We start from the raw sequence: 26,105 nt of genomic DNA on the forward strand, positions 1-26,105 counted from the left end.
TAAACTTTTATGCAACTCAGAGAGAAGCTAGTGAAAATTCCTAGGTGGAACAACCCAGAACGAAGAATGGAATTTCCAATTTGTTATTAATTGCTCAGGAAATTGAGGTCTGAAGAGGTCAGGTAGCCAAATTTCATACAGCTAGTCAATAGTAAAGTCGGACCTAGCACCAGAAATTTCTGTTTAACTAGCTTTGGAGGGTGGCCTCTTTGGATGCTAAAGAAGCAAGGAATATCTTGATTCAGAGACGGAGGACCAGTGAAGGGCCTGATGGCAGGACCCCTTGGCTGGAGATCATAGGTAAAGAAGTCTTGCGACAAAGTGGGCATCTATGACCACAAATGTTCTCGAAATTAATGACATTGTATTCAGATTTCAAATGCCAGAGATGTGAATATACTTGTTGAATGTGAACAAATAGTAAGTTTCCCCCTGTTTAAAAAAAAAAAAAGTGGAAGGAGGTGAAAATAAGAAGTGAAAAACACTCAGCATGCCTTGAGTATAAAAAAAAAATCAGGTTTTCATGCACAGACCAAAATTTTCAGACTATTAATATGCATCTATAAATGACTCACTCTCCTGAAATACAAGAAAGATGCAAAAAAATCACTTTCCTAAACTCTGGTTCTGTTACAAGGGCACTTAATCCTTTTTTGTTTATGCATTTGAATATCTTTGCCCTCAGAAAACATATATTCTTTCATGGATAAATACTCAACTCATAAAGATCTTTATATCTCCAACCTCATTCTGACTTGTAGCCGAATGCCTACCTATTCTTTTTAAAAATATTTATTAAGGAAATGAAGAAATGACCATAGGGACAAGAGTAATTCAGCACAAATAATTACTTGAAAAAAAATACAGATTTCTGTGGGGTTATTTGTAAGACTGATGATAGAAAAAAGAAGACAAGAAGAAAAAGAAAAAAGGCTACTTGTGCACAAAATATGTCACATATTTAATCAATACAACATACACTGAAAGCAGTCACCCCCCCATCGGTATTTCTCAATAGTCAAGTGTCCGCTGCGTGAAAGGCAGATGTCAAATGATGTCATCCCTGAAGGCTCAGTGAATGACGTGGGATGATATGAGAGGTAATAAGATGGCTGGATGAACCACAGACTTAGAAGTCAGAACAATCTGGATTAAAATCTTGCCTTTTCTGTTTACTGTCTACATAACCTTAAGCTACTTATTTAAAGCTTCTAGGAATCAGTCTCAACATCTGAAAAACAAGAATGGTATTAAGTGTAAGATTGCTGTGAAAGTTAAAGGAAGTAATGCGCATGAAGCACCTAAAAAAGGCTCCTGTATCGTGGTACTTCAAACAACGCTGTTCTTCTTCCCGTATTTTCCTCATCTGAAGTTACAGTAACCACGACAGTTATATCAAAGAGACAGCCAGAAACTCACAAAATAATCCTATTTAAAATGGGCAAAGAACTGAATAGACATTTTTCCAAAGAAGACATACAGATGGCCAAAACATATATGAAGTGGTGTTCAAAGCCATTAATCATCAGGAAAATGAAAACCAAAAGCACAGTGGGTTATTACATCACACCTGACACTTGTTAGGATGGGTTCTTTCAATAAGACACCCTTTTTAATGTATAAAAAGGAAGGAGGAGTTCCCGTTACGGCTCAGTGGGTTAAGGACCCAATGTTGTCTCTCTGTTGTTCATCCTTGGCCTCACTCAGTGGGTTAAGGATCTGGCGTTGCCACAACCTGCAGCATAGGTTACAGATACAACTCAGATCAGGTGTTGCTGTGCCTGTGACATAGGCCTCAACCCCTAGCCTGAGAACTTCCATGTGCTCCAGGTGCAGCTGTAAAAAGAATAAAGAGAGAGAGAGAGAGAGAAGGAAATTCTACCATTTGCAACACCTTGGATGAACCTGGAGGACATTTAAGTGAAATAAGCCAAATAGAGAAAGACAAATACTATATGGTCTCACTTAAAGAATCAGAAAAAGCAAAATGTTGAGAACTCATGGAAACAAAAAATAAAATGGTTCTTGTTAGTTAGCTAGGAGTGTGGGAAATAGAGATGCTGGCCAAAGGGTCCAGCCTTTCAGTTACAAGATAAACAGTTTATGGAGATCTCATGTACAGCCCGATAACTGCAGCTAATACTACTGTGTTGTGTACCTGAAACCTTCTAAGAAAGTATGTTCTAAAGGGTTATTACCACAAACATGTGCACAAAAGATAAATGTGTGAGGTGATGAATGAGTTAATTGATTTGATTGAGGTAATTATTAAGTAATATCTGCATATATCAAACTGTCATGTTGTATGCCTTAAGTATATGTACAATTTTATTTGTCAGTTATACCTCAGCAAAGCTGAAGGGAAAAAATAAAGTAAGGCGACCCATGGCTCCTATGTGCCCCAGACAGACTATTTGACCCAGAAAGGAAGGCTCACCGTTTGGGCGTAGACCCTGCATCAGTTCTCTCGAGTTCACAGAGGGTAGTTGGTACACCACAGTGAAAGTGATAGGGCAGCTCAGGTGGCGGGAGTTTCATACCAGGGAACGTTCTGGGCGGGGCTGAGATCACTGGGAAGCTCCCATGGTGTCTCCCTCTGTTCAAGAGGCATCACGTACAAAGAGGGCAGAGGTCAAAGCAAGGACACTCAAGGAATTCTTTGCCAGTGGAAAGTTCCCCAATGTGAAGGTGGATTCCTCCTTTAAATGTTAGTCTCCAAATAGCCCTACCCGTAGAGTGCTGAGGGTGGTAAACAAACTGAAATTAACCCGGTGAGTTTGGATAGTACAACACTGAATTGAGGCCCTCATATAACAATTATTGCCATTAATAATATTGCACATGAATTGTACTGAAAGCCAAAAAAAAAAAAAGTGAGAAGGAAATTTCCTTAGGATTGTGTGTTTGGCAGAATTCTTTGACCTTACGTTCTAAATCCTGACTTGAGAATTTGAATTTATTTGCTTCCCCATTCTATAAAATGAATGGAGAACATTCTGACAAATGCTAACATAAGGTTGATGAACTAAACAATATCAGGTTTGTAGTCTATTTGAAAGAAAGCAAGATAATGCAAATGCAAAACTGTTGATATTCAAAGGAAATGATAAATGCCTTACTTCCTAATATTTATTTGTGGATAGGAAACATGAAGTTGCTTTTTTTTCTATATCATTTATAGTTAGAGGAAGTTATCAACACACCAAATGTAATAGATCACTCTTCAAAATTGACTCCTTTCCACTTTAGCAACAAGTCCTTGAACTACGGAAATTCCGTAATTTGTTCTCAGAACCAATTCTAAAATGAATCGGTTGGAAGCACAGATGTAAAAGATTCAAAGGCTGAACTGAATCCAAAAATACTATAACAATCACTTTCATTTTGCCAGATTCACTTGACTGCCTTTGATGACTTTATGCTTCTTCCTGAGCTTGTGATCTGCTGTGACTCTAATATGTAACGATGAGAGTCAATAATTAGCTCTCTGATACCAGGTTACACCAAATGCCTTGAATTTATATTCCTAAGTACTGTGGACAAGGACTGTTAACTACTGCAGGCTGCGGGAATCAGCCAGATCGGACCTTACCTACATCTCCAACTGCATCGTCTTCCTTTCTTTCTTACTCCTCCTCGAAGCATCATGTTTGCAGGTTCCAAATATGCCCTTCTTTCTGTGGCTTTTCAGCTGTGCCCTTGTATCTGCTATGACTTCTGCTTACCTGGAGTACTCTTCCTCCATTTGATTGATTCCTGCTAGTCCTTGAAAATTTCTCTAAAACATCTTCTCAGGCAAACCTTCTTGAGCAGATGGTACAGAAGGTTATCTGCCATCATAGTTCCGTCATAGAACCGATCACAATGTAATGACTTCATAGTTTGATGGTGGACTCTTCATGTACATTGGGGCTCATTTAAATCTTATTGAATGACTTAGTGAATGATGGTAGGAAGCCAAATTTTAAATTAGTGTGAAGTATCATAATAAACTCAATGATAGATTGAAATGAAATTATTGGATTAAAGCATGTACCTTCCACAGTCTCCAAGACTGAAGCCTCGGAGACCACCCCACCCCAGGCCCGGTACCCAGAACGTAGAATGGATAGATGCTCCATTAATGAATGTGCTCATGTATTTTATTAGATGGAACATTCCCACCACTGACAGCAGAACAGAAATTGAACCCAGCCCCACCCTTCTCTAGTGCATTAATACATTAATTCCTCTCAATATTTTATTCAGGTTTCCCTTTGGTAAATACGCATCTGCAAATCTTATACTAGGGAGCAGTGATTTTTGAATGTTGCCATTCTAATTCCATTAAAAAAAATGTCTTGAGGAGTTCCCGTCGTGGCGCAGTGGTTAACGAATCCAACTAGGAACTATGAGGTTGCGGGTTTGATCCCTGCCCTTGCTCACTGGTTTAATGATCCGGCGTTGCTGTGAGCTGTGGTGTAGGTTGCAGACGTGGCTCGGATCCCGCATTGCTGTGGCTGTGGCGTAGGCTAGTGGCTACAGCTCTGATTCGACCCCTGGCCTGGGAACCTCCATATGCCGCAGGAGCGGCCCAAGAAATAGCAAAAAGACCAAAAAAAAAAAATGTCTTGAATAAAAATATTTCATCATTCTTGGCAGTTCCCGTCAGCGGAAACAAATCTGACTAGGAACCATGAGGTTGTGGGTTCTATCCCTGGCCTCATTCAGTGGGTTAAGGATCCAGCATTGCTGTGAGCTGTGGTGTAGGTCGCAGACGTGGCTCGGATCCCATGTTGCTGTGGCTCTGGCATAGGCTGGCAGCTGTAGCTCTGATTAGACCCCTAGCCTGTGAACCTCCATATGCTGCAGGTGCAGCCCTAAAAATACAAAAAAAAAAAAAATTAAGCATTCTTAAAAAGTATAATTAGGAAACTTTGTATCCTATTTCTATGCAATCATCGAATACATTTCATCTATTTTTCTGATTTTGATCGTGTTCAATGAGCTGTACCAAGCTGTGAAGAATAAAATTGGGAATAAGACACACAGGCTTTTTTATTACAGGGTTTATGCATCAGAGGGGACAAAGAAAAGTGAACACATTTTCACAATGTGTTTAAGAGGTAAAAAAAGAAGTAGAAATGGGAGTTTCTTCTGTGGTGCAGGGGGTTAAGAATCCAAACACAGAAGCTCAGGTCACAGCTGCTGCTCTGATTCAACCCCTGGCCCAGGAACTTCCATATGCCTCAGATGTGGCCATAAAAAAAAAAAAAAAAAAAGAAAGTAGAAATGTTTACCAAACCTAGGAAGTGCTTCCACTTTTAATGTTTAGACAATAGTTTATCACTGAGTAGAAATCAGACAAAAATGGGGTTAGGAAAACTAGTCACAGAGCTGTTTTTGTTATATGGGTGGGTTAGGAGTTACTAGGTTCTCTGTGTGTTTAGAAGGTCATATGAACATGTTTGGTTTAGCAGTAGCGCTATTCATTGAAATGGAAAAAAAGAAAAAAAAATTTTAACACTCTTTTTTTAATATCATTTTCCATCATGGTCTATCCCAGAAGATTGGATAAGTCCTCTATGCCATACAGTAGGACCCGATTGTCTCTTCATTTCTTCATTCTAAATGTAGTAGTTTTCATCTGCTAAACCCCAGACTCCCAGTCCATCTAACTTCTTTCTCCACCCCCTTGGCAACCACAGGTTTGTCCTCTATGCCTGTGAGTCTGTTTCTGTTTTGTAGATAGGTTCATTTATGCCATACTTTAGATTCCACATAGAAGTGATATCATATGGTATTTGTCCTGTTTTTTTTTTTTTTTTTGACTCACTTCTCTTAGTATGAGAATCTCCAGGTCCACTCATGTTGCTGCACATGCCATTATTTCATTCTTTTAATGGCTGAGTAGTATTCCATTGTGTATATATGCCACATCTTAATCCATTCATCTGCCGATGGGCATTTATGTTGTTGCCATGTCTTGGCTATTGTGAATAGTGCTGCTATAACATAAGGGTGCATGTATCTTTTTGAATTAGAGTTTTGTCCGGATGTATGTCCAGGGATGAGCTTGCCGAATCATGTGGTTGTCCTATCTTTAGTTTACTGAGGAACCTCTGTACTGTTTTCCATAGTAGTTGTACCAGTTTACACTTTCACCAACACTGAAGGAGGGTTTCCTTTTTTCCAGACCTGCTCCAGCATTTGTTATTTGTAGACTTATTAGAGATGGCACTCTGACCAGTGTGAAGTAGTACCTCACTGTAGTTTTTATTTGCATTTCTCTAATAATTAATAATGTTGAACATCTGAGAAAAGTATGTCTTGTAGTTAGCCAGGAGGAGGATGGTAAGTTCAGGTTTGCATATGTCAATCTACATACCTGTGGGACATCCGAGTGGATGTATCTGACATGTAGCTGGGCATACGGATCTCAGAAGTTTATAACTGCCTGTCACCAAGGTATGGGAAATAAATTGTCATAAAGATGAATGAGATGTCCTAGGAAAGAGTGTGTAGGGCAGAGGGAAGAATGGCCTCAAATCAATCTAGAAGTGTTTACACACAAAGTATGAACAGTGGAATAAGGACTGTCAGAGAAGCCACAGAGGTAACAGTGAGATTAGGAGATGATGATGTGAACACAACAAGAAAAAAATTGTATTTCAAGAAGAAATGCCTTTTGACAGGGAAGGTCTGATAAATGCTGGAAACAGTTCACTGGTTCTAGCAACAACACGTGTTGATGCCATTGGCAAAAATTAATGGAATAGTAGAATCACTGGAGGAAAAGAAATCTTACCACAAAGAGATTAAAATCTACCAGAGAGGCAAGGCTTAACATAAATCTATTTAAATACATTTAAAATAGAGAGACAACAATGTAATTAGAATTAATAAGTTAATAGATGAAATCCTTTCTAATCATAAGTTTGGGTGACAGTATATGCCCTTGTAGAAAAAGCACTCAGTCTGTTGCCTCAGCTCTTTACATGCAAAGCCAGCTGTGCGACCTTTGCAGATTGCTGAGATCTTCAGTTTTTGTGTTTATAAAATAGGCACGGTGACACCAGCCTTGCATGGGTATTGGAAAAATGTAAGTGTGTAAAAGCCCCCAGTGTGATGCCTAGTAGATATGAGGTCCTGAAAAATGTGAATGTGTATAAATTGTTAAAGTAAATGGATCTCATGCAGCAGGGTGGGTAAATGGACTGAGAAAAGCAGAAAGTTGTTTGGGACATAGGAAACATACTAGGTAAGCAGATTACAGATAGGGAATAAGAGATTGGCAGTGGGTAGAAGACTGGGTGACCTCTGACTACGGGGATGAGGATTTTAGATTTTATTTAGAAAGGAAGCGAGGGCATAAGACAATGATTAAGTAAAGATCCTCAGAGCTGAAAGGTCCTTCCCACTGGTTGTCAATCTCTTTGAATCCAGAAGATATGGAAGATTTAGCAACAAAACCATCATCTTGATCATCATTATCACTGTCATAAAGATCACAGCTAATACTCTATTACTCTATTTTTTCTTTTTTTTTTTTTTTTTTGCTTTTCTTTCTTTCTTTCTTTTTTTTTACTTGCTTTTTGGGGTTGCACCTGCAGCATATGGAGGTTCCCAGGCTAGGGGTTGAATCAGAGCTACAGCTGTTGGCCTACTTCACAGCCACAGCAATGCAAGATCCAATTCGTGTCTGCAACCCACACCACAGCTCACGGCAACGCCGGATCCTTAACCCACTGAGCGAGGCCAGGAATCGAACCCACAACCTCATGATTACTAGTCGGATTCATTTCTGCTGCACCACAACAGGACCTCCACAACTAATATTCTTGAATGCTTTCCATGTGTCAGGCAAAGAGCAAAGCGTTCCCATGCATCATCTCATGCAAACCTTCATTACAGTCCAGTGAAGCATGTATTGCTCTTATGCTCATTTGAAAGATTAGAAAACTGAGGTTTAGAGCACTTATTTCACTCAGAAAGCACAAAATTGATAAGGAGGTGACTCAATGATGAAAGTAAATTACAATTTTGCCTTCTAGTAACAAGTATTCAAAAAATACTGAATTAAAAACCAATTTACAAATCATATCACTAATTCTCCTAATATTTCTTAAACCAAAATTATTTAATCTATGAGTAATCTGAAGCAGAAAAAAATTCACCAACGCAAGGAATTTGAAAGGAATTTAGTAGTAGATCCGGGAAATGGCTGCTGATCCTGGAAATTTCCTTCTGGGTGTTTTTCTTAAACCACGGATCTTTTTATTGCTCAATAAATGAAGAGTGAAGATACATATTTCACCGTAAAGCCTTCAAGGAGCTGTAATCAGACCTGGCATGTATCCTGTAGAAAGTATTAGAGTTTGGTCTTTATAAGCACAAGGGGACATCTGGTTATCTTTGTTAACCAAGCATAGAACAATTCTATTATTTTTAACAGGAGCACGGCTCTTTCTAATGTTCCTTTTATGCTACCCTATGGCTTTTGCCATTGAGTGCAAATGTATTTCTCCCTGCTACATCCTCTCTGACATCTTTACATGTGATGCATCTGAATTCTACCTCGTAGCCACATTGCCTTTCCTTTTTGTTTTTCTGGAGTCTTTCATTCCCTGATTCTGTAATTTTCTTACTCACTGAACCCAGACCCCAGGGTTGATCACCTGAGCACATTTCCCCACACTCTGTAGCTGCATTGTGCCCTTGCTTGGCCAACTACCTGCATGGGATATTTTCTTTCTGGACCATTTGTACAATTTGTGTTATTACTCTTGGAGTGAAACAAAATCCCCTAGATTAAAGCATGAAACGCAGTGGATGAGGCCACAGATTAATGATCTGTCATCTTAACTGACCACACAAATGCAAGGAACCCTTGCTTTTATTTTTTTTCCTTAATAGTTTAACTCTCTTTCCTCTGTTTCCTCTGTTACAAAATGACAACACTTATACCAAATCCTCAACCCAGTTCCCATTTCTAAGTTTATTTGCATGAGAGTCTATCAATATTGAGGCTATGTAGATAGACAGACAGACAGACAGACAGATAAATTGGAATCCATTAATCTAGCCATCATAACTTTACCCTTTTTTTCTATTTATCTCCTATTTGTCTGAGAAATTTTTCTTCCAGTACAAGATCAGAGCTTCCATTTCACTCTTTATTCTATCTCATTCTGTTGGATTCCATTAGATTAGATATTCTTATTCCCCCTACAATTTTTATAATTATTATTTTGAATTTTTTGTTAAACTTATTTTAAAATAACTTTCACTTTATTGAAAAATTGTGAAGATAGTTCAGAGTTCCTGTACGCCACACACCAAGTCTCTTCTCTTATCAATTTCCTACATTAGTATGGTACCTTAGTCACATTTAATGAAATGGTATTGACACATTCACATCCATTAAAATCTGCAGTTTATTCAGATTTCCTTAGTTTTTATCTAATGCTCCTTTACTCTTCCACAATCTCATCCAAGATGCCAGGTAGCATTTTGTCATTGTCTCTCCATAACCTCCTCTGGTTGTGACAGTTTCTCAAGATTCCTCATCACGGTGGGATTTTTACAGCACTTTCAGCTTTGTGGCACTACAAATGTTCTAGGCTTATCTGTGTATTTTATGCTCCAGTCCTGTGAAATCAGCCATTTCTCAGTCCAGCCCTAGTTCTTATTGGAGAACAGAATTAGATGCAAGGATCTAGGCACTAAGAATGCTTGTTGCTCCTGGAGTGTTACTGCTTCTAAGATGGCTCAACTGTCAGAACAAGGAAATGTATGTATGTATGCTAACCCCTGTATGTGTGTATGTCTGTGTATATAAGTATGCGTATATACATATATATATCATATACACATATACATTTCCTATATGTAAGCATCTGCATATATTTTAAGCTAAATATATATTCATACTGATGGCCACAATTCTAATTCATGGATTATTCCATCACATGAATTATTCTACACTTCTTCCCCCCCTGCTAATTTGTAATCTCACAGTCCAAGAATGAGATGCTTGGCTTCCCCCCAACACCACTCTGTTATTTAATTGTTCATTTGCTATATGCGTATATGGTGGTTTCAGAATTGTTCATCTATGCCCCCCGGGAACCTTTATCCACTAAAATGCAGGACTTGTGTACAGTTCCTTTTGCTCTTGGTTCTACAAGTTCCACTTATTCCCAAAGTTGCTAAGGTCAGCACTGCCCCCCCCCCCACTTCAGTGAGGTTGTTTCCTACATTTCTAATACAGTTAGGAGTTCTTACATTCTGCACTTAATCCTGGGATCTCAATGAATTCTTAAATTGGCGTACATTATGCTTCTCTCTTTTTGTTGTAACATTCTTTAAATTTTAACAAACATGCAGTGTCATTATTAGCCATTGCAATATCATACAAAATAGTTTCACCACTCTTGATATTCACTGTATATCACCTATGCAACCTACCTACCCTAGAACTCCTGGAAACCATTGACCTGTCCTGTATCTGTAGTTCTGCCGTTCCCAGAATATCTTATAAATATAATTACATAAGCTGGCTTCTTTCATTTAGTGATATGCTTTTAGATTCATCAGATATACGTCAGTTTGTTTACCCAATCATATATTAAAGGATATTTTGGTTGCCTCCAGTTTTGGCAGTTATGAACAAAGATGTTATAAACATTTGCAGGCATGTTTTTGTGTGGACCTAAGTTTTCTAATCAGCTGAGTAAATACCTAGGAACAGAATTGCTAGATCATATGGTAATACCATGTTTAGCTTTGTTGAAAATTGTCAAACTCTCTTCCAACATGGTTTTACCCCCTTTGCATTCCCACAAGCAAGACATGAAACTTCCTGTTGCTCTGCATCATTGCCAGCAATTAGTGTTGACATTGAGGGCAGAAGTGTTAGCCATTCTAGCAGTCGTGCAGTGGTATGTCGTTGTTATAATATTCATTTCTCTGAGGGCAAATTACATTGAATATAATTTCTTATGCTTGTTTACCATCTGCATGTCTTTTTGGTGAGGTGTCTATTCATATATTTTACACATTCTAATTGGTTGTTTGTTTTCTAATTGTTGAGTTTTAAGAGTTCTTTGTTTATTTTGGATACAAGTCCTTCATCAGATATGAGTTTTACAGAAGTCTCTAATTTTAAGTGTCAAATTTACCTTTTTTTTTTCTTTCACAGATTGTGGTTTTTCTGTCATATCTAAAAACTCATCACCAAACCCAAGATCACACAGATTTTCTCCTGTATTTCCTTCTAGAAGTTTTATAGTTTTGCATTTTACACCTAAATCTATGATATGTTTTAGGTTTGAAAAGTATAAAATGTGAATCTAGGTTCCTTCATTTATATATGAATATTTAGTTGTTGTAACACCATTTGCTGAAAATATTATCCTTTCTCTAGTGAACGGCTTTTACTCTTTGTCAAAGGTCATTTGACAGTGTTTCTGTAGGTCTATTTATGGGCACGCTATTCAAGTCCATTGATCTGTATGTCTATTCTTTCACCAATCCCACACTGTCTGATTAATGTAGGTTTATAGCATGTGTTGAAGTTAAGTAACGTGAGTCTTTTAACTTTTCTCTTCTTCAGATTGTGCTGACTCTCTTGAGACTTTGGCCTTTTAATATAAACTTTAGAGTTAGCCTGTTGGTATCTAAATAGTTTGCTGAGATTTTTACTGAAATTGTGTTGAATGTATAGATCAAATTGGAAAGAATTGATATCTTAACAATACCAAGTCTTCTAATTCATGAACATGGAATTTCCATTTATCTAGACTTTTGTCATCTGTGTTTTGTAGTTTTCTGAATGTAGATTCAGTACACATCCTATTAGGTTTGTACTTTTTGGTGCTATTGTAAATGATATATTTTTTCGATTTTTATTTCTGGTACATAGGAAATTAGTTGATTAAACCTTTATCCTTTAAACTTCCTGTATGACATTAATTCCAATAATCTTTTGTAGATTCTTCGAAGTTTGTTTTTTTGTTTGTTTGTTTGTTTTTAGCTGGGCCCATAGCATGTGAAAGTTCCTGGGCAAGGGATCAAACCTGAGACACAATAGTGACCCAATCCACTGCAGTGACAATGCCTAATCCTTAACCCACTATACCAAAAGGGAACTCCTCTGAGATTTGTTTATGTAGACAATAATATCATGTGTGAATAAACACAATTTTCTTTCTTTATGTTTTACATACCTTTTATTATTTTTTCTTGTCTTATTGCAGTAGTTTAGACTTTCAGTACAATATTGCTTAGAAGGTGTGAGATAGAACATCCTTAGGTTTTTTTTTTTTCTGTCTTATGGGAAAAACATCTCACCATGAATTTCAGCAACTCTTAAGATTTTGCAAATGTAATTTTCAAAATGAGAAAGTTCCACTCCACTTTATTCCTTGTTTTGTAAAAGTGTTTATGAAGGTATTTTGAATTTTATCAAATGGTTTTTCAGCAGCAAATGATATAATCATATAATTTTAATTTTTTAATCAGCTGGTATGATAGATGACACTGGTTTTACACTGATTAAATATACTTGAAATATATTCTAATTGATCATAGTATGTGGTTTTTTACATTATTAGATTCAATTTGCTAATATATTATTGAGGATTTGCATCTATATTTATGAGAGATATTGATCTATTTTCTTGGTTAGTTTGGTTAGCTATACATCAGGGATATATCAAGTTTTTTTTCAAAAGATCATATTTAAAGCAATATTTTCAAATAATTTCTGGTTTCTTTGATTTTCTCTATTATTTTGTTTTTAATTTCATTGCTTTCTGCTCTAGTTTTATTATATATTTTCTTCTCCTTGCTTTAGGCCTAAGTGGCTCTTTTTTCCTCTAGTGTCCTCAAATAAAAGCTAAATTTATTGATTTTTTAAATTTTTCTTTTCTTCTCTAAATATTTAATGCCGTAATTTCCCCTCTAAGCACTACTGACATTTCCTTCCAAAATTTCTGATAAATTGTTTTCATTTTTACTTAGTTCAAAATATAATTTTACTTTCTCTTGAGACTACTTCTCATGATCCATGAGTTATTTAGAAATGTGCTTTTTAAAATTATTTCTACAGTATAATTTACAATGTTGTGCCAATTTTGAAAATTGACACCTTTATCACTTTGTAATCTTGCATGTTATTCCTGATTATCTTTGTTATTCTTAAATTTGCTTTACCTGCAATTAATACAGCTTTTCCAGCTTTCTTTTTATTAGTGATATTTCTCTCTCCTTACTTTTACTTTTAACCTTAGGTTTATTTAAGGCCGGTGGATCTTATTTTTTGTTTGTTTGTTTTGGTTTATTCATTCTGACAATCTTTGTCTTCTAATTGGTGTATTTAGACTCTTCATATTTGAAGTCATTAATACGGCTGGATTAATATTATCTACCATGTCTGCGCCTGTTTTCTACATGTTGCATTTTTTTGTTTGTTTCTTTTTTCCCCTCTTTCTCTGTCTTCTCTGATTTAACTGAACATTTTATGTAATTCCATTCGCTCTCTTTTCTTATGACATAAAATATACTTTAAAAATTTAGTGAGTGTTCTAGAGCTACAATTTACAATTTTATCTAAGTACATCTTCAAGTAACACTGTCTTGTTTTAGGCGTAGTGTCTCTATATGACTTCCAAATTCTGCATCCTTGTCTGTTATGGTATTCATTTCACTACTCTATGTGCTACAATCACGCAATATTTTGTTAGTGCTGTAACTTAAGCAATTATCTTTTAGTTCAGTTAAGAATAAGAAAAATAGATGATTTTGCCTTCATTTATTACTTCTCTAATACTCTTATTTATATATGTATCCAAGTTCCATACCTAAATCATTTCCTTTTCCTCGAATAACTTAACTTTTTTTGATCCGTGCACAGGGCCTGTGAGAGGATTTAGCATTTGGTTAGTGTTCACACATTAGGTTATGACTACTGAGAAAAATCTTTTAAACGAGGAAAATGTATCATCACATCATATTATTTACAAGTATTATCTGTCTGCCCCCAACAGACTGTACTTTCCACAAATACAGGGACCATATATATTTATATATCTCAGTCACAGTGTTAACCACGGGGTCTGACATAGTTCAGTCAATATCTGCTGAACTGAATTGTCACTGCAACAGAAATGTGAATAAATATGCATGTGCAAACAAGCTTCTCAATAGCATGTACACTCTTCCTTATCACCTAGTATGTTATTATATCATTACAATAATATATCATTAATATAATTTTTATTTGCTGGGTGGTCCACATGGAAAAGAAAAGCTTGAGGTACTTTTCTCCAGTTAGAGACTTGGGCTGGAAGGTAAGAGTGAGCATGACTAGTAATAATTCTTTATATTTGCCTATTATTTGTAATTTTGTGGATAGTTTCAACCACACATTATCCCATCAACAAATCTTTGTCCCATGGGAGCCACTTGCTTTCTCTTCCAGAGCATACTTTATTAGCAAATATACTTCTTTTCCTCTGCCACATGGAAAAAAATTGATTAACAAATTAAACTTACAGAAGAGTATCATGATTTCATTGCAACTAAGAAATTGTTGTTACAACAGGGGAACATTATGAGCCCTACGTAAACTATCTGGATAACAGGGTCATCTCTGGTGATGATCCAGTCAGACGTAGGCTGACTTAATCACCTTCTTTCTGAATTCAAATAAGCAAAGAACATTTCATTTTGTTATAGACATGAAGCATATCAGGGATGCTTCAGTGTTGAAAATAGTGAATACTGATGATAACAGTTAAGAATGACCCAAAAATTAAGGGGAGATTTCAAAAGGTAACTAATCCTACGGTCAATACCCTTCTAATATGTTAACTTAAAGAGAAGGAAAAAATAATTTGAGTAAACCCTAGGGATGACTGCAAATGAGGAGATTACATACTCAAGACTAGGAAGCTAAAAACAGAAAAATTGCAGATGGATCTTGAGAGTTTACGATGTAAAGGAAAATCAAGTGGATGAGATTTAATTTAGATAGACAAAATGCCTTTCTAAGAAGAATGATGCCACAGGGATTTATAAATCAAGTGAATACCAATTAGAAACCAAAATAGAAGCAGCACAGAAAAGTAGTTTTAATGTCAAATGATATAACTAAAGATTTATATTTTGGAAATTTTCCATTCTTTGGCATAAGAGAGGAGACAATTTGAAACAGGTTTTGATTCTTTATGTAAAAGGTGAACCTTTTACATTTGAAATGGGAAGTACACTAACCTAATATACTCACTTAGGACCTAGAAAAATTCAGTTTAGTTAAAAAATGCATTAAGGGCTTCCTGACTCTCAGGCATTAGGCTAGACACCAAGGGTTAAAATATCACCACCCTTCATGAGTTTAAAGTCTAGTTAGGGAAATTGAAAGGTGATTAGATAATCTCAATATATTATTATAACTATTATGTAAGTTATACACACTAAATAACATCAGAGTTCAGATAAGTTTACAAAGATGAGGCAACAGTGGTTATAAATGTTAGATTGGTTCACATGGATCAGATACATCTCCTTAGCATTTCTCCTAATCCAGGCTTTATGGAACAAAGATTTGTTGATGGGAGCTATATACAAATAACAAGCAAAAAATAGTACAAACAAAATGTAACCAATGACTAATCACTGACATAAGTGTAACTGGGAATAAATGACAAATTTCACAAATTGTTTTCTCTTGTGTTACTACAGAGTCTGCTATAAAGAGCTGAGCAGGAGATACTGCTGTGGCTCAGTGGTTTAAGGACCCAACATTGTCGCTGTGGGATGTAGGTTCACTCCCTGGCCTTGCTTAGTGGGTTAAGGATCAGGTGTTGCCGTGGCTGTGGTGTATACTTCAGGTGCAGCTCCAGCTCATCCCCTAGCACCAGAATTTCCGTATGTCACAGGTATAGCCACAAAAAGAAAAAAAAAGTAGCTGAGCATGTATAGGTATAAAATAGCAATTGAAAGACATTTCTGAATTGCTCTCATTAAATGTGAACTTAAGATTTCTAATTATTACCAAGATGGAATACCTACAATAGTTTTACCCTCAACTGGAAACAACTTTAAAAAGGGACAAATATGTGAAATGATGGTTTTCAAGGCACTGGACCTCATGCAGTGATCAATAAGAGACTGGAAACAAGCAAAATGAGCATTATGGCTGCTTCAGTTTAATGCCTTGATAGAGCTTCTTAAACAAATAGGAAACCCAGGAGCATCCTGGGGGTCTCCATGAGTTATGGAGCATATTTCACAGTTACTCTTCCATTCCCCCACCAAAGCCTTGGGCATAGATTGTCATTATCAAAACCTGGTGGGGTTTACGGTTTCCTAGAGGTTAAAACTCACAAATGTGTGGGTCCACCTCTCCAAGACTGTAGCCCTAATGGCTTATTACTCTCAAGTTAATTCATATTTAACCGCTAGCAATTTGTCAAAATTATTAATTGTTCCTATTATCATATGGCTGCAGTGGCTTCCACTACAAATAAACAGATGTCCACTCTAACACTGTAGAAGCACCTGTTACTCCATATTTCCAAGAATCAATTCGCTCTGAGACTTCAATTCTCTGATGGGTCTAAGAAATGCCCTTGATTTTCAGTTCATTCAGCTTTTTCTTCTTATAAGAAAGAGAATGGCAGCTTTCAAGCTCTTTACTTATCAGAGCTGAAACCAGAAGTCAGAATTTGACATATTAAAAATACAATTTAGGGTATTCCCTTCATGGCTTAGCAGTAACAGACCTGACTAGTATCCATGAGGATGCAGGTTCGATCCCTGGCCTCACTCAGTGGGTTAAGGATCCGGCATTGCTGTGAGCTGTGGTGTAGGCCACAGACATGGCTTGAACCCTGTGCTGCTGTGGCTGTGGTGTAGGCCAGCAGCTGCAGCTCCAATTCGACCCCTAGGCTGGGAACATCCATGTGCTGCAGGTGCAGCCCTAAAAAACAAAACAAAAACAAAAGAGAGAGAGAGAATACAATTTAGAAAATAATAAAAATATGTGAAATCCTTGGGAATAAATCTGACAGAAGATGTGAAATGCCCATGTACTAAAAACAATAAAACATTGTTGCATGACATTGAGGAACACTAACATATTAAAAGCCAAATATTCTATTCATATGCCAGAAAACCGAATATTCTTTAGATTTAATTCTCAACAAATTGATCTATAAATTCAATGCAAACCTAATTTAAAGCTCAGAAGGTTCTTTTTTAAATAGAAATTGACAAGCTAATTCTAAAATTCATATGGAAATGACCTAGAAGAGGCAAAGCAACTTTGAATATGAATAAAGTTGGAGAAATACCAATACTGAATTTCAAAACCTGTTTTAAAGTTCCAGTAATCAAGATGTTGTACCGGTTTTAAAACAGACTGCTAGATCAGGGAACAGAGTGTGGAGTATGGAACAGAGCCCAAAACTAGACCCATACATGTAAGGACAGCTTATTTTTGACAGCCATGTAAAGGCAATTGAGTGAAGAAACACGGTTTCTCAACAAATGGTATTGGAACAATTCTTGTGCCGAAACAAAAACAAATACAGAAAAAAAAGATGAATTTGACCATAACCACCATCTTTCTCCAGAACTTTTTCATCATCTCAAACAGAACCTTTGTACCCATTAAACAAACAGTAACTCCCCATTTTCCTCTACCCCTATCCCTACTAATCTCTATTCTACACTGTGACTCTAGGGATTTGACTCTTCAAAGTATTACATATAATTGTAAACACACACTATTTCTCCTTTGGTGTCTGGCTTATTTTATTTACACTAGTGCAATCTCTTGATGTTTGTCTCCTACTGGTTCTGCTTTTCTGATTGAACCCTAAACAATAGGTATAAATGTAGGTACAGAATAGCCCTAGCATATATAGCTATATTTGTATCTATGTATAGAATACTCAAAAATAAACTAACTCATTCAAAACACAGCTTTCCCTGATGAGCCCATTTCATTACAGCCTTTCTAGGCAGAGTCAGTGGCTCCCTTTTTGCCTCTCCATGCTCCTTAGACAAGTTCTGTTATAGTAGCTGTTGGTTTACAAATCCCTCTTCCCTGATTGATTGCGAATCCTTTGGTCTTATTCATCCTGACTCTCCAAGAACCTAACAAATCCTTATTTAAAATTAATTAATACAAATTTATGTGTAAAAGTAAGTGACTCAGCACATCAGTATCTCCTCTCTCACGGGGGCTTTGACATTTATTTTCTTTATTTTTGTAAAGACAACTGTCTGAATGCAAGTTCCAAGATAATCATTTGTTTCTGCGTGACAGTCATAATCTTTATTTGAAAAAGATCATTCAGAATTCAAATTATCTATGCTACTTGGCTACAGTTACTTACCAATTCTGAGCTGAAGCACACAGTGTTCTCAAAACACCTGTTTAGCGTTCACTCCAAAAATACACACACCATTGCACATTGCCAAGGACTTGCTACAACATAAATTTTAGAACATTCCTGTACTTCTTCCAGATCACTGTGTAATTCTTACTTTGCCTTTGAACTTTGCCACAGCAATGCAATCTGAAGTCTTCAAAACCATTTAGACCTTAGTGGTGAAAACTGGGAATAGCCCAGAGGCATTTTGTACCACCAAATAAACATGCTTCTTATTGGGCTCTGTATTTAATCTTCAGGAGATGGCAGATTAGACATGCAGAGGAGCTGCAGCACCTGAGCTCAACAGCAGGTTCAGTTGCTGGAGCTGCGACCGTCCGTTGGTAAATGTTTATGCTCCATACTCTCATCATAGTTGAAATAGTCCAGATTTTGTATTGCTTTAAACTAGAAAACCTTTGCCTCAGGGCCTAGGTGATTTTACTTGACAAATTAATGTCTAGAGAACTAGGAAGAAAATTTTATTTGTGATGAATTTGGCTTTCTGTGTCTCTTCTTCAGAACTAATAATGAGTAAAATCATAGTCTTTATAGTCTGTATGACATTGAAATACAAATGGCAGCACCATAAACTTTTTGTACTTTATTTCTATTTTTCTTTCATGCAGGCCCAGTTCTTCCCAGAGGGTGTGTGTGTGTGTGTGTGTGTGTGTGTGTGTGTGTGTGTGTGTTATTGTTGTGCTTGTTTGCTGAACTGAGACACAAATTCTCTGAACTAGGTAGATAGCCATATGGAAAACAATAGGAATTTTCTATATTGCATTTGAAAAAGTAAAAACCCAGCAGAGTATATTTCTTATATAAGAAAAGTTGGTCAGATCTCTGTCATCAGTGTCACATCTGAAAATCCCTGTAATTGCCCTAGCAGGTCTTAACAGAAGAACATAACCAAAGAGTAGTAGGTACTGAGTATCACAAAAGGACATCCACATAGATTATGTTACATTTTATAATTAAATTTTTCTTTATTGTCTTTTGAAGTAGTTTCCAAGTTTATTTATTTAAAGTCCTCCTAACACACCATTTAAAACTGCTGTCATTGTCACTTGTTCCTGTCAGGATAATGACAGTTGTCTCACTGAGACTCATGTGGTTTCTATGCGCTTTTTTTTTTCTTTTTTTTCATCTGAAAAAAAAATCTACAAATAACTCAGGTTAATGTTTTGGGTTGTATGAATGTATTGTGTGTGTCTGTGTGTGGAGGGTGTGACAGTGAGAATTTATTTTCGTTCACATCACAAGATGACTCACTGAGATCATTTAAAGTTTAAAGAGTGATAATGTTTAAAGTTTGATAATGTTATAGAAGATGAAGTCCCTATTTTCGTTAGTGCTAGGTAATTGCTACAATTTCCAGGAAGGATAATTTTGTATCCTGAGTACCCCAAGGTATTTGTTCTGACTTATGGGGCAGAAATGTAAAGTCACTGCTTTGCCTAAAAGGGTATGCACTGACAGCGTGCCAGTGTTTGAACTGAGAAAACTTAAAGCTGTCCAGGGACCACACCAACAACCAGCCGAGAATCCAGGACAAACAGGCATTGTCATCGTAATGAGCACTGATGACTAGTGGGCAGGACCATTGTGTTCACAGGTAACTAAAAGAAAGCAAATGGTAAGACCTCTGTCCTCTGGCTTTATCAGTTCGTGTCAGAAAGCCATACATCAAAAGTCGAGGGTGACTTCAAATATTTCACTATCAAAGAATGACTTTGGAGCACAGAGTAAATTGACTTGATACCAAATCCCTATCTGTACCCTTCTATTTAAATAGGTCTCCCTGTGATAGCAATGACAACAAATATCAACAATTTGCCCTTTCCTATATCATTTCTTTTTATTTCTTACATTTCTCTTGTTTGGTCCTTCTCCCCTTTGCTCAAGCAATTTTGCTGCACATGGGCATTTTTCCTTAGCCCTTTATCACACGGTCCTTGTGATAAACACACAGCGAGTATCTCCCATGGACAGAACACTTTACTGAATGCTCCAGCCCCATAACTCAAAATAGAGAGGATCTCACCCTTGACTCCCAGAAACTCAGCTTATAACGAAAGATTCCAGATAAAAATCATTAATAAGAGCTGAAGCAACAGGGTATATTCCAAACACGCATTGGTTCCTCCCACGCCTGGTGGTCAAATGATGGACAAATAACTGCGAGACCTCTAAGTGGGGAGGGAAAGTCCCCTACGATTTGTTGAGTTGTTATCCTTCTGCACTCGTTGTGTAAGAGACATTGAACTTGACTCCGTAAAATATGCCACCAAGAAGAGCTCTCCACACGCTCCCCAACCAATTGCTACATGTCTGTTCGTCCTAAATTTCTAACAGCTTGAAAAATCCTTGGTAATTCGTTATCACAGCAGGGTTTCTGTGGGCCAGTGACTAAGTGTATGGAACACATAGAGATAGACAGTAAGGTAAGCGGAATGAAGATTGAGTAAGCATGCTCGCTTCCCATCGCCTCACCGTCATAAGTTTGGTGATAGTTGCCTCCACAGGAAAATATGTGCGTGCACACACGCACACCCACATGCACACACACACGCAAACATACAAATCCATGTCCACTGCTGTACTTAAAATCAAGTGCATATATTTAAAGAGGGTAAAGGAACTGGGTGTTTATAATGTGGATCATATATAATTCAGTTGGAGAAGACGTTGTTGAAAATGAGAGTTGTGAGCAATAGTTTAAAATGATGGATTGACCACAGTCTTCCAGAGAGGATGAGGGAAGCGGTTCCAGGTACTACTTCTTCATTTCCTTCTTTATCAGCGGAGGTTTTCAATCAGCCTAATCTAGCAGAACATTTCTCCCAGGCTACTGGGTACATTTGCAGGAAACAACTTTCCCCTCACTTAAAGAAACAGGTTTAACTCCTTCATTCCTAGAATTCTGTAATTCAGGGGAAAAGTGGGTTTTCCTTAAGGTATCTGAAGGAGGAAAGAGAGATGAATCTATGTGGAAAATTAGATGAAGGAGTGGAAAATTGCATCTGCCATATATGTCCAACTACATATAGATATATTCCTCCATGAAAAAGTGGAATTTTCATTTTTAAAATGGTACTTGCAAAGTCAGCAGCAATTCTTAACAATGTCTTTCCTGCTGCTGACATCATTTTTTTCACCCCATAATACGGGATAATTCGGACCCATTCTCCTTTTCATTTAAAGCTGTTCCTTTCCTTACTGCGTTTCTCTCACGGCTCTTCTCACATAAGAGGTGATTGCATTACCTGTGGAATATGATGAATCATTTCAACAAGAAATACGTGGCATCTGGTAAAGGCTCTTTCGAGAATATAAATTAAGCTTGAATGGCAGCCTGGTCAAAAATTTCCTTTGAAACTGGCCCCTGTGTGGCAGGTAGAATCAAGCATTATCATTTATCGGCAGAAGGCTGTTCCAAGCTAGCTGAGGTCTCTAACCTTTATTAGAGAGAAGTGGGTCAGTCCCCCTCCCTGAAAAGAATTGTCGAGATAAAAAAAGAGATCTGGGGGAAGAAACTGGAGAGATGTATGTAATAACTATGCTGAGAAGAGAAATGCTGGAAAAAAGATACGAGTAACACTGAATGATACTGCAAAAAAAGATACTTATAAATAATACAAAATAACATCCCAAGAAAGGAACAAGATAAAGTGTCGCCATTCATTCAACTGAGGCAGACTAGCACATATTTCCCCAATTAACAAAAAAAACCAACGAAATAGAGACTAAACAAAAGATATTTTGCATCTCCAGTTTGTGACTTTTTTTCTAAGTTGGAAGATTTCTTTTTCCTTTAACTCTGTCTTATGGGAGAGGTGGAAACAGCATTATCAAGTCTTAGCTTTCTGAAATCCCTTCATTTTGTTTGCTTCCTGATTTTCAAACATTTTATTTGTGGTAATAATAATTACCCTTCCGTCAGGAGATTCAGTGTCTTTCATGGAAAAGCCGGCAAAGGAACAAAAACATCAAACAAGGGAAGATTCTCCAACATTCCACATGATGGCAGAAGATCTTTTCCCTATTAAGCAGTCAACACCTGCAGTTTTGTATTATTCTATTAAATATAGTAAGATAAGCAATCTCTCATATTCTCCAAGCCATTTTTAGAGTAATTTGTTCTCAGGACAAACCAGAAGGGATGGTGTGTTTTCTCATGTGAAAAACAAACAACCTTGGGGGCGGGGAAAGAAATACCAAAGCCTTCTCCCCCAAGTTTTCCTAAATCATGTTGAGATTACCAAAAGTACCTTTCAAAAATCACACTTAAAATAGGATCTTTTAGACTACCTTTCCCAAATGTCAATGATTATTTTTTGTTGGTTTCTATTGTGAATCTCAGTAGACCAATCCTGTGAATTTATGGCCCACACTGCTTTGTACAATCCCCTTTGCCAACGGAGAGCTTCTCAGAGGCTGAACCTTTGTTGAGAGACTCTTTCTCTGATTTGCAGTATGGCCGTTGTCTACTTGGAACCTCCGAAAAGCAGTGGAGCTCTTGCCCCCGAACTAGTTTTCCAGGCAGAACTAATCCAGCTGTTCGGTCAGCCCTATATAAGATAGTGTTATTCCTGCCTCATGGTGAGAATTTAGAATGCATGGGCTAGAAAGCTGAATTTCTCCACAATTTATAGATGTAGTCCCCTCTCTTATTCCTTTTGGTACTGTCTCCTCACTTTGTTTTTTGTTTGTTTTTATGGCAATAATGATAAGATAAGGAGATGCATTTTAGTTTCACTAGCCCTCTACCTTCCTCAACTTCTGAAGTTCAAGTTAGAGTTGCTTCCATTTGGTGCTAATGGAGGCAAGCCAGGTCTGCTATGCAAAGTGCAGACCATTACAAAAGTAGTGCGTACAATGTCACTTATCTACCTAAGGATGACAGTCACAGAATATTAAACGAGCAAACTTCAGCAAGGCAATGGTTCAGCAAGGCCTTCCTTTAACTATGAGAAGAAACCAGCCAGGGAAAATAATAATACCTTCCATTTTTAGCTTGCCTTTAGAGTGCTTACAATGCATTCGTATGTCATCTATAACATTTGACTTCCAAATACATCTCATGTTATAGCTGTAATTGTCAATTTATACATTTGGTAACTGAGAAGTTAACTTCTTCCTAGGATTATAGAGCTAGTATTGGAAAGAGCAGGAATTGAAATCAGAAATTCTCACTACTACTCCTACTCTGTCAATTGAAGAGAATAAAAATCGTAGTGTATCTAAGTGATGATTCTAGTTTTATAAGGACATTTGGTCAAGTTTATTTTCAAGGGGCCTCACACTGGGGGCCAGGTGTCCCTAGTCAGTTTGCTCTCTTGTGGCAATGTTACTTTTGGGATATGTTTGTTACCTGGATTGTGGAGATGGTGACACAAATATATACATATGTCCAAATTCATCAGATTTTTGTACATGAATTATATGCAGATTTTGGTAGAATAATTATACCTCAGTAAAGCCAGGAAAAAGCATTTGAAATTTTGATTTTTTTTCAAATAATATCATTAAAATAATAAACAGAAAAATTTGAAGATATAAATTAAAACATTGAAAAAAAGACCTTACTAATTTTCTGACATGAGCACAGTCAAGAGAAATAATTATGCAGAGTTTCTGTCTGCTAGAACATTTCTCTGATAGCATAGATGTGCCAGTCTCACTGAAATGTCAATCTTATGTCACTCTCATGGAAACAGCATGAAATCAGTCTTGGTGGGTCTGCCAGTAACTGCTCAGAGGCCCTAAATTATTGCAGAGGTGACCATTTCCAACACTTCATTATGAAAGACAATTGATGATCATACCTTCAGTGCAACTTCTAGAGAGCTCTGGGGGGAGAAAAGAAACTCACTACCCAGTGAACATGGGAACAAAGCTATGAATACTTAATAAGTGATTATTTCCTAGTAGAAAACATCAGATTATTTGGCTCAGCTACTATGCCTATGCTTATTTACTTTTAAACACTATTTTCTTTTTTTGGTCTTTTTAGGGTCACACCTGTGACATGTGGAGGTTCCCAAGCTAGGGGTCACATTGGAGCTGTAGCTGCTGGCCTGTGACACAGCCATGGCAATGCCAGATCCAAGCCATGTCTGCAATCTATACCACAGCTCACGGAAGTACAGGATCCTTAACTCACTGAGCAAGGCCAGGGATTGAACCTGTGTCCTCATGGATGTTAGTCAGATTCATTTCTGCTGAGCCGTGGCGGGAACTCCCTAAACACTGTCTTAATACAGTGCTAACATAATGAGTTATACAAGGCAGCATAGTTACTATTAATTTAATGTCAACAGATCTGAATAATATTGAAATTTCAAAAAGGATACTTTCCCTTATGTTCCTAAAAGCAATATAAATGTCAGGAGAACATAACCCTGCTTGCTATTTGTTTATTTACATATAAAAGGAAAGTTCTGGGTTCATACAGGTAATTTGAGCAAGCCATATCTTTCCAAATACTTTTTTGTTTTATTAATTAAATAAGTCCCTTCTACAGTGTTTCTTATATGCTCCTAGCCTTTTAAAACTGGACATCCTTTAAACTATTCAGTTACCAATCCATCTAGGATTTCTGTTGAGGACAATATAACCAGAATCACTGAGACTTGCTCAGACAGAACTGAGACTAAAACCGCATTTTTTCTGGCAGTTATCAAATTGTCTTATCATTAGGTTATTTCACACACATTTCCAAGTTTATAACTTAGGGATCATTTGTCAAAATATTGGGCTGACATACTAGATTCATAGAACTCATAAAAGTTTATGGCCAGTCAAGAAATTCTTGCCAAAATCAAACTGGACCAAACCAAAACTCCATTATAACACTGGACTGGTCCCTGTGATATTAAGAATTGAATAGCCCTTCCAGCCAGTAATTTTCCGGGGCATAGGTGGCAAAACAAAAGGCAAGTAAGAAGATAGGAAATGGAGCATTTTGTAGTTTTTCTTCAACCCCTGGTCGATGAGGGAAAAAAAAATATGCATGGAAATATAAGAGGCAGTTTCTCCATCACTATCTCTGAGATTATAGAAGTTAGCATGAGACTGGATAACTTTGTCCCTTTAGTGGGAGCTTTTCAATTGGGTGGTAAAGAGATTTCAAGGATGTCTTTAAGGGTCATGTCTCATAGCTTTGAATCCTTCCAATAGTCCTTCTTAGACATCTCATTTTACAGATGAGGGAATCAGGAAGCATCATGGTTACTTGGGTAGTTGGGATTTTAGTGGGGGAAGAATTCCGTGATCCATTCCACGACTTTTCATAGTCTCTTTACGAAACCAGCATGCCCCCAAAGAAGGCAGCCCCTCTGGTGGTATCTTTTAGGTTTTAAGAATAATGTCATAAATATGTTAAAAAATTTAATTTTGAGTTAAATATCTACTGCCTTGATTAAAATCAGATCTATACTAAGACCCTGATCAATCATAAAAGATACCTTGTACCTGTCACCTTGTACCTGCCTTTTTCTTTCACACCATTCAGATGATGCTCTGTCACATGCATTTATTATTACCATGCAGTTTATAGATGGGGGAAACTTACAGTCCTGTGACCACTTAAATTGTGCAGTTTGGGATTTTTTTTCAGCCCTGCTACTTTTCTGGAAGCCTGTTGACTAGAACGACATGTTCTAGACTTGATGCATG

Source organism: Phacochoerus africanus, chromosome 12 (genome assembly GCF_016906955.1).
Source record: "Phacochoerus africanus isolate WHEZ1 chromosome 12, ROS_Pafr_v1, whole genome shotgun sequence".
Classification (NCBI taxonomy): Eukaryota; Metazoa; Chordata; class Mammalia; order Artiodactyla; family Suidae; genus Phacochoerus; species Phacochoerus africanus.